We start from the raw sequence: 11,701 nt of genomic DNA, 5'->3' as shown, positions 1-11,701 counted from the left end.
TACCCAAAGCCCTCCCCCTGCTGATGGGACACCCCCATCCCATCTACCCAAAGCCCTCCCCCTGCTGAGTCCTAACCGTGTCCAGGGCTCAGCGGAGATGAGGCTTCCTCCTGCAGGTCTGGCCGGAGCACTGAGCCTGGGCCAGGGACCCCTTCAGTGCCTGCGTGCATGTGTGTGGATGTGTGTGGTGTGTGTGAGATGTGTGTGCATGTGTGTGTGATGTGTGTGCATGTGTTTGGTGTGTGTGAGATGTGTGTGATGTGTGTGCATGTGTGTGATGTGTGGTGTGTGATGTGTGTGTGATGTGTGTGTGATGTGTGTGATGTGTGTGATGTGTGGTGTATGTGTGTGATGTGTGTGGTGGTGTGTGATGTGTGGTGTGTGATGTGTGGTGTATGTGTGTGATGTGTGTGGTGGTGTGTGATGTGTGTGTGTGATATGTGTGTGTGATATTTGTGATGTGTATGATGTGTGTGATGTGTGGTGTGTGTGATGTGTGTGTGTGATGTATGTGTGATGTGTGATGTGTGTGATGTTGTGTGTGATGTGATGTGTGTGTGTGATATGTGTGTGTGATGTGTGGTGTATGATGTGTGTGATGTGTGGTGTGTGTGATGTGTGTGTGTGATGTTGGTGTGTGATGTGATGTGTGTGTGTGATATGTGTGTGTGATGTGTGGTGTATGATGTGTGCGATGTGTGGTGTGTGTGTGTGATGTGATGTGTGTGTGTGTGATATGTGTGTGTGATGTGTGGTGTATGATGTGTGTGTGATGTCTGTGATATGTGTGTGTGATATGTGGTGTGTGATGTGTGTATCGTGTGTGTGATATGTGTGTGATGTGTGTGTGATGTGTCTGTGTGATGTGTGGTGTGTGATGTGTGTGTGTCTGTGTGTGTGAGAGATGTGTGTTGTGTGTGTGTGTCTTGATATGTGTGTGTGTGATGTGTGGTGTGTGTGTGTGGCGTGTGATGTGTGTGATGTGTGTGTGATGTGTGGTGTGTGATGTGTGTGTGATGTCTGTGATATGTGTGTGTGATGTGTGGTGTGTGATGTGTGTATCATGTGTGTGATATGTGTGTGATGTGTGTGTGATGTGTCTGTGTGATGTGTGGTGTGTGATGTGTGTGATGTGTGTGTGTCTGTGTGTGTGAGAGATGTGTGTTGTGTGTGTGTGTCTTGATATGTGTGTGTGTGATGTGTGGTGTGTGATGTGTGTGTGTGTGATGTGTGGTGTGTGATGTGTGTGTGATGTGTGTGTGTCGTGTGTGTGTCTTGTGTGTGTGCACGCTCCCAGTTCATCCCCCACCACAGCACGTCTGTGAAATAAGTTTCTATCTGTCAACAGTGTGGTGGGCGTGATTCTGAGTGTGTTGCTGTGTTAGCACATCAGCGGGTCCCTCTCAGCTCGGAGGTGGCCCCGCTCTCCCCATCTCACAGATAAGCAGGAGTTGATTGCCCGCAGGAGGTGGAGCGGGTGTGGAGCCCCAGGTGCTCTGACCCCGAGTCCACACTCTCCACCCTTAGGCGCGTGGCCCCCTCTGGATGCCCGTGCCTTCTGTTCAGCTAAGGGATTCTTAGCTGGAGGTGATTTTGCCCCCAAAGGAGGCAGTTTGACCGTCACAACTGCAGGGTGGAGGTGCTGTGGCATCGAGTGGGTAGAGGTCAGGGGTGCTGCTGAACATCCCACAATACGCAGGGTGGCCCCCCAGAGAAAACGCCGACAGTGCTGAGGTGGAGATCCCCCCCAAGGCATGCGCTCCCCTCCCCGACCTCCTGGCCCCTGCCCCGCTCTCTCCATAGACCGGAGCACTGAAGCCGGTCAGCTCACCATCCTTGGTCCTCTTCTCTGCCTCATGCAGTCCAGGGCCTGCAGACTGGCCTTTCTGATGACTCTCAAATTGATGGCTCACGTTCCCTACGGCCAATCAGTTGCTCAGCTCAGCTGCCAAAACGCGTCTGAGCCATTGCCTGTCACCAGCCCCAGAGCCAGCGGCCAACTCCCACCACCTCCCTCTGGGGTCTGCTGTGCCCCTGCCACTCTCCCCCTGCAAGTCACTCTCTACTTTGCAGCCAGAGCCTCCTGTCCGGTGCCTGATCCTGGCGTGTCCCTCCCCTGCTTAAACCCTCCACAGCTTCCCGTCCTGCAGGCAGGACCTCCAGCCCCTTCCCATGGCCCAGGAGGCCCTGCGTCCTCCGGCCTGCTGGACGCCTGCGATCACAGCTGGTCCACCTCCCACTGGCCTTCCTTCTGCCCCTTTAGGCGCCATGCCCGTCGCGCTTCCTCCCTGCCATGGCCCGTCCTTCTCATTATTCAGGTCTTAGACTCCTGGGATGAGTCTGCACCCCAGTGCCTCCCCTGTTCCTCTCTCCCAGAGGGTTCTTGCCACGTGTGCCCGTTTACGTGTTCAGCACCTGTCTGCTCTCCCTGGAGCATGAGCTGCCTGCGGGCAGGGCTCTGTCTCTCCTGTTTTCTGTTGACTACTCAGCATCTTATGCAGTGCCTGGCACACGGCAACTGTTCGGAAGGATTTCTAGGAATGAATTTGAATTGGAAGTTGTAACAGGTTGGAAGTTTGTCCTTGTGAACAACCAAGGTCCCTTCTTTTACCAGCTTCCTCTCGTCCCCGAGTCTCCCCTCCCTTTTTGTCCTATTTCCTTTCATTTCTGTTGACAGAACTGTGAATGCCTGGCCAGCTGCCTGTTCAGCATCTCCACTTGGATTTCTGATGGGCTTCGTCAACGTAACATGGCCAAAAAGGAGCCCTTGAAAGATCCCCCATTCGTCCCCACCCCGACCTACATCTCCCCCGTCTCCTCCATCTCAGGAGATGACAGGACCATTAATCCAGCTGCTGAGGCCAAAAAATCTACTTCTCGCTCAGGATTCTGCTCCCATTCTCACATCCAACCCAACGGCAAGTACTGACATCCCCCCCAGAGCGCATTCTGTCACTACACTTCCCACCCCTCTAGCCCAGCTGCCACAAGCTCTGCCCTGGACTACTGTCATTGCCCCCTAACTGGCCGCCCTGCTTCTGATCTAGTTGCCCTACATTCTGTTCTTTTCAGAGCGGCCTTTCAAAAACATGAATCAGACGATTTCACTCCCCTCTTAAGAACTAGCCAATGAATAGTTATTATTCTAATAGTTTTAGAATAAAATCTAACCCTCTTACCCTGCTCTTAAGTCTCCTTATGATATGACCTCTCCCTACTTCTCCAGCGCCAGCTGGAGCCCCTCTTTGCCCCTTGCCTCCAGCTAGATTGGCCTTCTTTCTCTACCTTGCACTACTAAAGCCTCTCCCTGCCCTGAGGCCTTTGCACATGCTGGGCCTTCTGTGTGGAATGCCCTCTTTCCAGCTCTTGCCACTTCCATCTCCTTCTCATTATTCAAGTTTCCACTGGACGTTCCTTCTTGGCAAGAGCCCCTCTGACCGCTCTATCGAAAGTGACCACAGCTGCATACTCTTTATAACATGCTGGTTTCCTTTGGCAGTCTATATCTTGTTTATTGATGTGCTTTGGGGCTTCTTTCCCCCACTGGTATGAACGCAGTGACCTTGTCTATTCTGGTCACTGCCATATGCCTAGAACCACTGGTCTAGTGCATCGAAGGAACGCAGTAGATCATGTGTGGTGAAGACATGTGGCTTAAAAATGTTTTTGGGCTGAGGCATCGTTCCCGACAGTTAGTGTTTGCCTTTCAGTGGGGACATTTGAGGAACGTTTTCATGAAAGAGACTGAAGCTATTAAAACTCCCCTGAAGATCTAGGGCTTTACTGTTTACAAAGTACACGCACGTGGTTTCCCATGTGATGATGGGGAATTCATTTAATAAATATTCATTGTGCTTTACTGTGTTCCAGTCCCTCGCTGATGGGGTGGCGTTTGGGGATGGGTCCTCGTGCCATCATCCACGGGGCGGCTGCAGCTTGGATGCTTCAGAGCGGGCTCCCAAGGCCTGCTGTTGAGGTGAATGCAGCCCCAGGTTCAGAACCAGGGGGGCCGTTTGTATCCTGACTGTACTACTCTGGGCTGTGTGACCTGAGGCAAGTTGCTTGGCTTCTCTGAACTGAAGCTCGTGTGGAAAATAGAGATAATAGTAATAAAGAGCTTGAAGGATGAAGGGTCTCCTTCAGCCCATTTCGCCTCCCGCTGGCTCCGTCGTCCCACTCCCAGCTCTCCTGACTTCTCTCCTGCCTGCCCACAGCCAGGCCTGGTCTGCATTCCCAGCAGAACGTTCACAGGGAGGCTCGGTTCTGAGAGCCTGCCTTCCTGGCATGTGCTCATCCGCTGAGCTCCTTTCTTGTCCCTGCCGGCTGCACAGGCTGGGGTTGTCCTGCAGCAACGTTTGTGTTTATCAGAGGTCAGGGCTTTTAACTTGAAAGAGCAGGTCTTTCGCGGAGGACGCTAGTTCTGCAGCAGACAGACGAGAGAGAAATTTCTTGGCAGAGTGAAGGGGCCCTTTGCTGTGACCCTCAGATCACATAGAAGGCAGTCGGCTCTCCATCCTGGTTTGTACCTGCAAGAACAGTCTAGACAGCAAGCGTGAGGTGAGTGTGTGACACCTGCCGGTCTCCCCCGGCCACTCTTGCCTCCCTCCCATCAATTTCCCTGCTGCAGCCAAGGTGGGTCCTTCAAAACACAGGTGTGATTGGGTCAAGCCTCTGCTTAAAATTCTACGATGGGTTCCACTGCTCTTAGAACAAAATGCCAGTCATTAATCCAGCCAACCAGGTTCAGCATTAGGCTCCTGCCTGCCCCTCCCATCTTACCTCTCCAGGAGCTGCCCTGCCCTTTGCATTCCCATCCCTGGGCCTCTTGGTTCCTAGAGACGGCCTCGTGCCCTGTGACCACAGGTCCTTTGCACAGGCTGCCCTTCCCATCACTTCCTTCCACACCTAGATCTTGGCCTAGTTAACTCCTTCTCATCCTTAAGATCTCAGGTCCCTCCCAGTCCGAGTTGGAGTTTTCTCTTCTCCCTTCTTCATCTGATTGTGGCTTTTCCTCTAATTTGTGGTGATTTGCTTAAAGTCCTTATTCCCCCCTCAAATCCTATCAGGATAGTTTTTCTCACCATTACCTGATGCGTAGACGAGTTGTGCTGAGCGAATCCTTGTTGAGGAAGCAGGTGTATGAGCGGGGCGGGGGGCCAGAGTCAGCCGGGAAGTTCAGGAGAGGCACCAGGGTTCGGTGGCTGCCTGGCCGTGCCTGGGGAGGCCTAGAAAAGGCCACAGCCCCAGGAGGGGCAGCCCGTGTGGCCTTTTACACCAAGGCAGCCCTGTAAGAATTGCCACATCTGACTGAGGAGCTGATTCCATGCCCAGGGGCGTCTCTGCATGAAGAGAAGATCTGAACAGGTACTGGATGCCTTAGTCAGCTCAGGCTGCCGGAACAAAACACCACAGGCTGAGTGACTTGCACAGCAGAAATTCATTTCCTCACGATTCTGGAGGCTAGAAGTCCGAGATCAGGGTGTCACCAGAGTTGGTTTCTCCTGAGGCCTCTCTCCTTGCCTTGCAGACAGCCGCCTTCTTGCTGTGTCCACACAGGCTTGTTCTCTGTGGGTGTGCGTGTCTGTGTCCAGATTTCCCTTTCTTATAAGGACACCAGTCAGAATAGCATAGGGGCTGCACTAACAGCCGCGTTTTAACTTAAATCACCTCTGTCAAGGCCGTCATTCCAAATACAACCACATCTGAGGTCCTGGGGGTCAGAGCTTCAACCTATGAATTTAGGGGGATACAATTCCTCTCATAACAATGGGTGATGGAAGTGATCTGATCCCAAACTATAAGAGGGGACACACAGAGGCAGACCCAGACAGGGACCTAAGTTATTTCTGAATAAGACCATGTACAACATTTTCATCTCCATGACCAAACTTCTACCCAAAAAAGTACAATGTGGCCAGGAAGCGTGTTACCTATTTCTCTCCCCGTGCCTGCTCCCCTCTCACGTTTCCACCATCAGTCGGGGGTTCCGGGGAAGCTGCTCTCCACGTGGGCTGCCCGACCCCCCAGGAGGTACTGCTGCCTGTTCCCCAGCGCGTGCACCTGCTCCCAGCATCACAGGCAAACAGCTGTTGGGAAGCAGATGCCCTTTTCCAGGGAAGGAATCTTCAGGGCTGGCTTCCCGGACAGTGGGCTCTTCAGAGGGGTGGGCTTGAGGCAGCTGACAAAGGCCTCAGCGTGAGTTTGGAGGCAAAGGTGGGCAGGGAGCTGGAGTGGGGAGCAGAGCCCTTTCCCCCGGGTGCACAGGGGGCAAGCAGGGAGGTGCAGAGGCCGGGGCTGCAACAACAGGAGGACGGAAGAGGAAACACACAGTGCTGGGACCTGGGGACACAGAGGGGTCAGACCCAGTGGCTTGCCTTGAGGAGCACTGCTTAGGTGGGGAGACACATGGGGATGCAGAGAGCGGTTCTCTGTGGTCAGAGCGCAGCCAGGCGCCAGCACAGAAAACACACTGGACTCATCCGTGGAATGAACGAGGTTGTGCTGCCCTGAGATGGACGGGCTGGTCCCTTCCCAGAGGAGGCCGAGTAGGAGTTGGCCAGGTTGGGAGTGGGAGGGATGGAACAGCTCCGGAGGAAGAGAGCCCTGGCCGAGGCAGGGCGCAGCCAGGGGTGCGGTGTCCGCACGCCCACCCCTCTGCACTCTGGCCACATCCTGATTGCGGCGACGTCTCACTTCAGCCTTCTGTGTGTGCATTCCAAGCCTAATTGGGCATGCCTGCTTGTACGGCCCTTTATGGTGTGCACAGCGCTGTCACGCGTCCAAAGATGGTGTGACTGGGAATTTGGTATTAAGCTGTATTATTGAGTTCACAAACTCGACGTTCAGAAATCTAACCAAACAAGGGATTTGCAAAACAGTTTCAAACAGAGCAGCCCAACTACATTTCCCATGACAATCAGCTTGTTTACCACTCCGAGGTGCCCCGTAACTGCTGTGGACACGCTCATTTGCATGCCAATACCCAGAATGCTTTTCCAGCCCCACTGAGCTTGGGTTCTGCCAGGGAGCTGAAAGGTTTATTTATACATACAATACATGACAACTTCATTTTCTGAAGCATCTTTCGTACAAACCGTATCCCCAAAATGCCTTAAGTTGGTGAAAGAATTTCAAAATCCTTTTAGAGTTTAAACCCTTCTTTCTGGGCTGGAGTTGGTATAACTTGGGCATGTGCAAATTAACATTTTAATTAAAAGATACTGGAGGGAAAGGGCGTTGTGGTTATCCAGCAATGTGTCATATTAGGCTTGGTGTATCGGGCCAAGGTTATGAAGAGGAATTATATGGCACAGAGAGATCAGTGGCTGTTAGAGCAAAGCAAAGCAGGAGCCAGGGTTGGAGGGCATTTAACTGGGCGGCTTTCATACAGCTGGAATTCCTTTGCATCCTGGCCCCTGAGAAGACATTCATCTAGGGGCATTGGGCACCGTGGCACAGGTGATAGAAACACACATAGCTATGTGCAGTTTCCCAATTTTAAGAGTGTAACAGAAAAAAACAATGTGAATTGGTAATCCTGCGAGCTCTCAGGAGAGGGGCTGGGCTTTGAGAGTTGTTCCTTAGTGGAAGGGGAGACCTTCCTGCCTTTTTGTCCCCAGAGGAAAGCAAGTGTAAGAGTACTTTAGGAAAGCCAAATTTGAAGGTATCATGTAGGAAAAAGTCAGATTTTGTGTCAAAGGCAACTTTTTAAATGGTTTGGTGTTTTAGTTTTGGAATCACTTTTGCAGGCACTAGGCTTGGGTGTTGGAGTGGGTAGGGGAGGGAGGCCGTGGTGTCTAAGACCCCCAGCTGTGTGAAGTGGGTGGCCAGGCTGTTTACCTTGCTGGACAGCAAGTTAACAAACCCCGTTTCCTGTGCGCTCCTGGGCCTCCAGTCGTAGTGTCCCCCTGAGTGCCACCCCTGCCTACAGCCACTGGATTGACATGTGGTTCAGGCAGAGCTGATCTGTGGTTAGGATGGTCACCTCCAGGGTTGCCACCTTGGGCAACCCTTGCCACCACTCTGGCATCACCACAGGACTCGGGGAGAGAAACACGCTCTTGCTTTTTTGCCAAGGCCGTTTAGCCAGGACAATGTAAGCCTGGAGCCCGCTGTTGCCATTGCCCCGTTTTGCCTGCCCCCAGCCCCACACTCAAGGCTGTCCCACCTGTAAGGACAGAGCCTCTACAGCAGGAAAGAAGGAGGCAGAAGCACAGAGAGGAGCGAAGCCAAGGGAGGGGGGAGAGGGGGAGCCGTCTCCCCACACCATCACTCGCTCGAGCGCCTGAGGACAGTCCCACTAGGAATTTAATCGGTTCCGTGAGCCAAGAGACACCTTCTAGCTTAAAGTAGCTTGAATTCAGCTTCTAACACAAGTGATAAAAAGGGTTGTGGTTAGAAAAGTTCTCGAGCACCTCCAGGGCATTATTAACTACCATGGAGAGTCTTGGAGAGAGGGGAGATTCCTCCGTTAAGAGCAAAATACCACACAGCCTGAGAAGTTCTGTGAATGTAGGTCCAAGGGGGACAGCCACCTCAGAGGGGCCTGGCCGGGCAGGGCAAACGGAGAGGTCGTGCCCTGAGTCTCCGTGCAGGCCTGAGCACAGCTTCCCTGCAGGTGTGAAAATGGGAGGGGGGGCTGCTCCTGCTGTCCCCAGGAAGCCCAGCGCTGCTCCAGGGTGAGGCCAGCTCATGCTCCAGCTGTGACTCATGCCATGACATCTGGATGATGAATTCTGAAACTATCCACCCAAGTCTGACTGCCCCAGTGCGTCCAAAGGGAATGCATGGGCACCAGCCTAAAAGCCCTGGTCCAGGGAATCCTACATAAAGCAGTACTGGTCACCTGGTCAGAACTGAGACTCGATTCCACGGACACAACAGTCATGCTTGTTCCAGGTCTGTTCACAATCCTCTGCAGGATCTAAATGGCTCATACATGGCATGGATTCCTGAATCACTCAGAGCTCTTGGTTGCAGACAACAGAAACAAATTCCCGCTACGTAAGCAGAAAAGGTATTGAATGAAAGGCCATCTGATAGTTCACGGAAAGCCGGTGAAATGGCCTGGAAACCAGGCAGGAAGGGAGGGTAGGCACAGCCAAGGTCTCACCACTGGACAGTCTCATTAGATGTCCCTCTGGGGCTCCCACCCTGGGCAGTTCCCTCTACCAATGTCATAGGTCATCTGCCGTCACTCAGAGGCTCTCAGCTTCACAGCCACAGGAAACAATCTCTAACTGAAACATGCAACTCTGTGTCACTCCCCTCCAGATTCAGACTTCTGGGGAAAATGTTGGGTCCAGGTCCTATGCCCATGCCTGATTTGCTGGGGAGGGGGATAAGCAGTAAATATCTAATCCTCATTGGATTCTGTTGTGGTAATTGGGACCCTGGCTCTGGGGAACTCCCACAGTGTGTGAATGTCTACCTCGGTGGATGCCTCCTTTTTTTCCAGAACTTACCTTAATTTACATTTGAAAAAAGAAAATCTAGATGCTTGTTGGAGAGAGGGGGAATGGTCCTGGTCAGAAAAAGAAGAAACCTCACTAATGTCAGTGACACCCCCGACTTTAGAGAAGAGGAAGCTGAGATCCAGGAAGATGATGATTTGTCCAAAGTTGGTGGCATAACTGGGGCTGGACCTTAGGTGTCCAAGGGGGACGGCTACCTCAGAGGGGCCCGACTCCCAGCCCAGTGCTCTTTGCTGTACATTCTTCTTATATTCCTATGTTAGCATGGGGGGTGTGGGTCTAGAGAGCCCCACCCTGATCAGAAATTGTCTTAGTCTGCTACGGTTGCCATACAAAATGCCATAGACTGCGTGGCTTAACAACAGAAGTTTATTTTCTCTCAGTTATGGAGGCTGGAGGTCTCAGATCAAGGTTTCGGCAGTGCTCATTTCTCCTGAGGCCTCTCTCCTTGGCTTACCTTCTCCCTGTGCTTTCACATGTTTGTCCCTCCGGGTGTGCTCATGTCCATTGTCTCATCCTCTTCTTAGGAGGACACCAGTCGTCTCGGATTAGGGCCCCACCCTTACGACCTCATCTAACCTTAATTACCTCTTCAAAGACCCCACCTCCAAACGTGGTTACGTCCTGAAGTACTTCAGGTTGGGGCTTCAACATATAAATTGGGGGTGTGGGGCACAATCTAGCCCGTAACAGAGCTACTCGACGAACTCTCCACATCAGGGCACCGAGGAGGCAGACACCTGCTTCCCTCTGGCACTCGCTGGGAACAGGGAGCCTCTGGAGGTGGCCCCTGCCTCCCGTGACCCAAAAGCCTGGGGTCCAGCGGTACCAGCAGGGGAAGCTCCTCTCTGCAGGGCTCTGAGCCCCGCTGTGCACTCATGCCCAGTCCCCTGACTGTGGCGGCTCCTGAGGGCAGCACCTTCCTCACCCGCTACTGCCTGAAACCATGCCCGGTCGAGCACCTGCCAGTGTGCCTTGGGCAGCACTTCCTCCCCAGCTGGGAAGGAAGGCCCACTCACAGACAGAGGCCTGGACACCAGGATGCAAGGTGTCAGGACCGAGGCCTTGGATTTCTTGGTGGTTTCCAGGGAGATTGCTGGAAGAACCAGGGCTTGGATTCATAGTGGCAGGATGACCTGAAGCAGGGCATTCAACCGCAGGGTAACCTGGTTCTCCTCCAGGTTTCTTTACCTTCCTTTCGTTTCAGCGTCTCTAACACACGCACACACACACACACACACGCTTCTATTAGGGTGTCCGTGTTAGAAGCCCACCTGTTGATCACCACATGCGAGACTGGGGAAGCCCTGGATGGGTGGTGTTACTGCCTCACTGGAATCAGCTTACTCCTGACTCTGTGGCCGAGTCCGGTTCTGAGTCATCCCACAGCACCTCACTCGTCCCCAGATCTCAGGCTCGGGGGCACATGGCCCAGGCAGCCCTGGTCCATGCCAGGGAGGCTTCTGGGACCCTTCCCCTGATCGCTGCCCCCTTTCTTGCTCTTACACGTCCCCTGCATCCCTTCCCATTCAGGGACTTTCTGCTCTTTGCCCTTCCAGAGGCTTTTCTCAGAAAAAGTGAACGATGTGCTCAGTGGTAACTACTCTCAGGGGTACTTGTGTTGAACCAAATACGGGAGGCCTTAGGCAAAAAGAATTGATTTCTAGTTTCAGACTTTCAGTCATTGAAAGTCTGAAATGGTGGTGGTGGTGAGTGTGTGAGTGCGTCTATGACTGATGGGGATACCACCCAGGCTCCTGAAATTTTTTCCCCCCGAAGTTTGGTCTTGTGGGTACCCATGCGCACAACGGAAGAGGGAGCCCCGTTGTCTACAGGTCGTGGGACAAATGGATAGGCTGTTCTTGGAAAGGCCCTAGTGGCTCTGTAAACTCCGCTCGCCCAGCACGCCTCCAATTGATTCACCCTTTCAACCCAGATGCCCAGGGCTGTCCAGACTGGCGACCATGCTCCCACTGTGCAGGCATCTTTGGTCTCTCCCCTCGGACCCCCACTCATCTTCTCTTTCCCCTGCCTCCTCTCAGGCCCCTCCCGAGTGCAGAATCCAGTGCTCCGGATGGAGAAGGTCCACTTATTCCATGAGGGATGGATGAAGGGAAGGAGAGAGGTGTGCTTGGAGCTAGGCTGCCAAATCCTGGCCACTGTGGACTGGCCAACTTCAGCAGAAAAGACACAAGTCTAAATCAGTGCTTCTCAACCTGAAGAGTGGT

The sequence above is a fragment of the Balaenoptera borealis genome (assembly GCF_965194805.1).
Source record: "Balaenoptera borealis genome assembly, chromosome: 18".
NCBI lineage: Eukaryota > Metazoa > Chordata > Mammalia > Artiodactyla > Balaenopteridae > Balaenoptera > Balaenoptera borealis.
Note: the sequence above shows the minus strand (reverse complement) of the source record.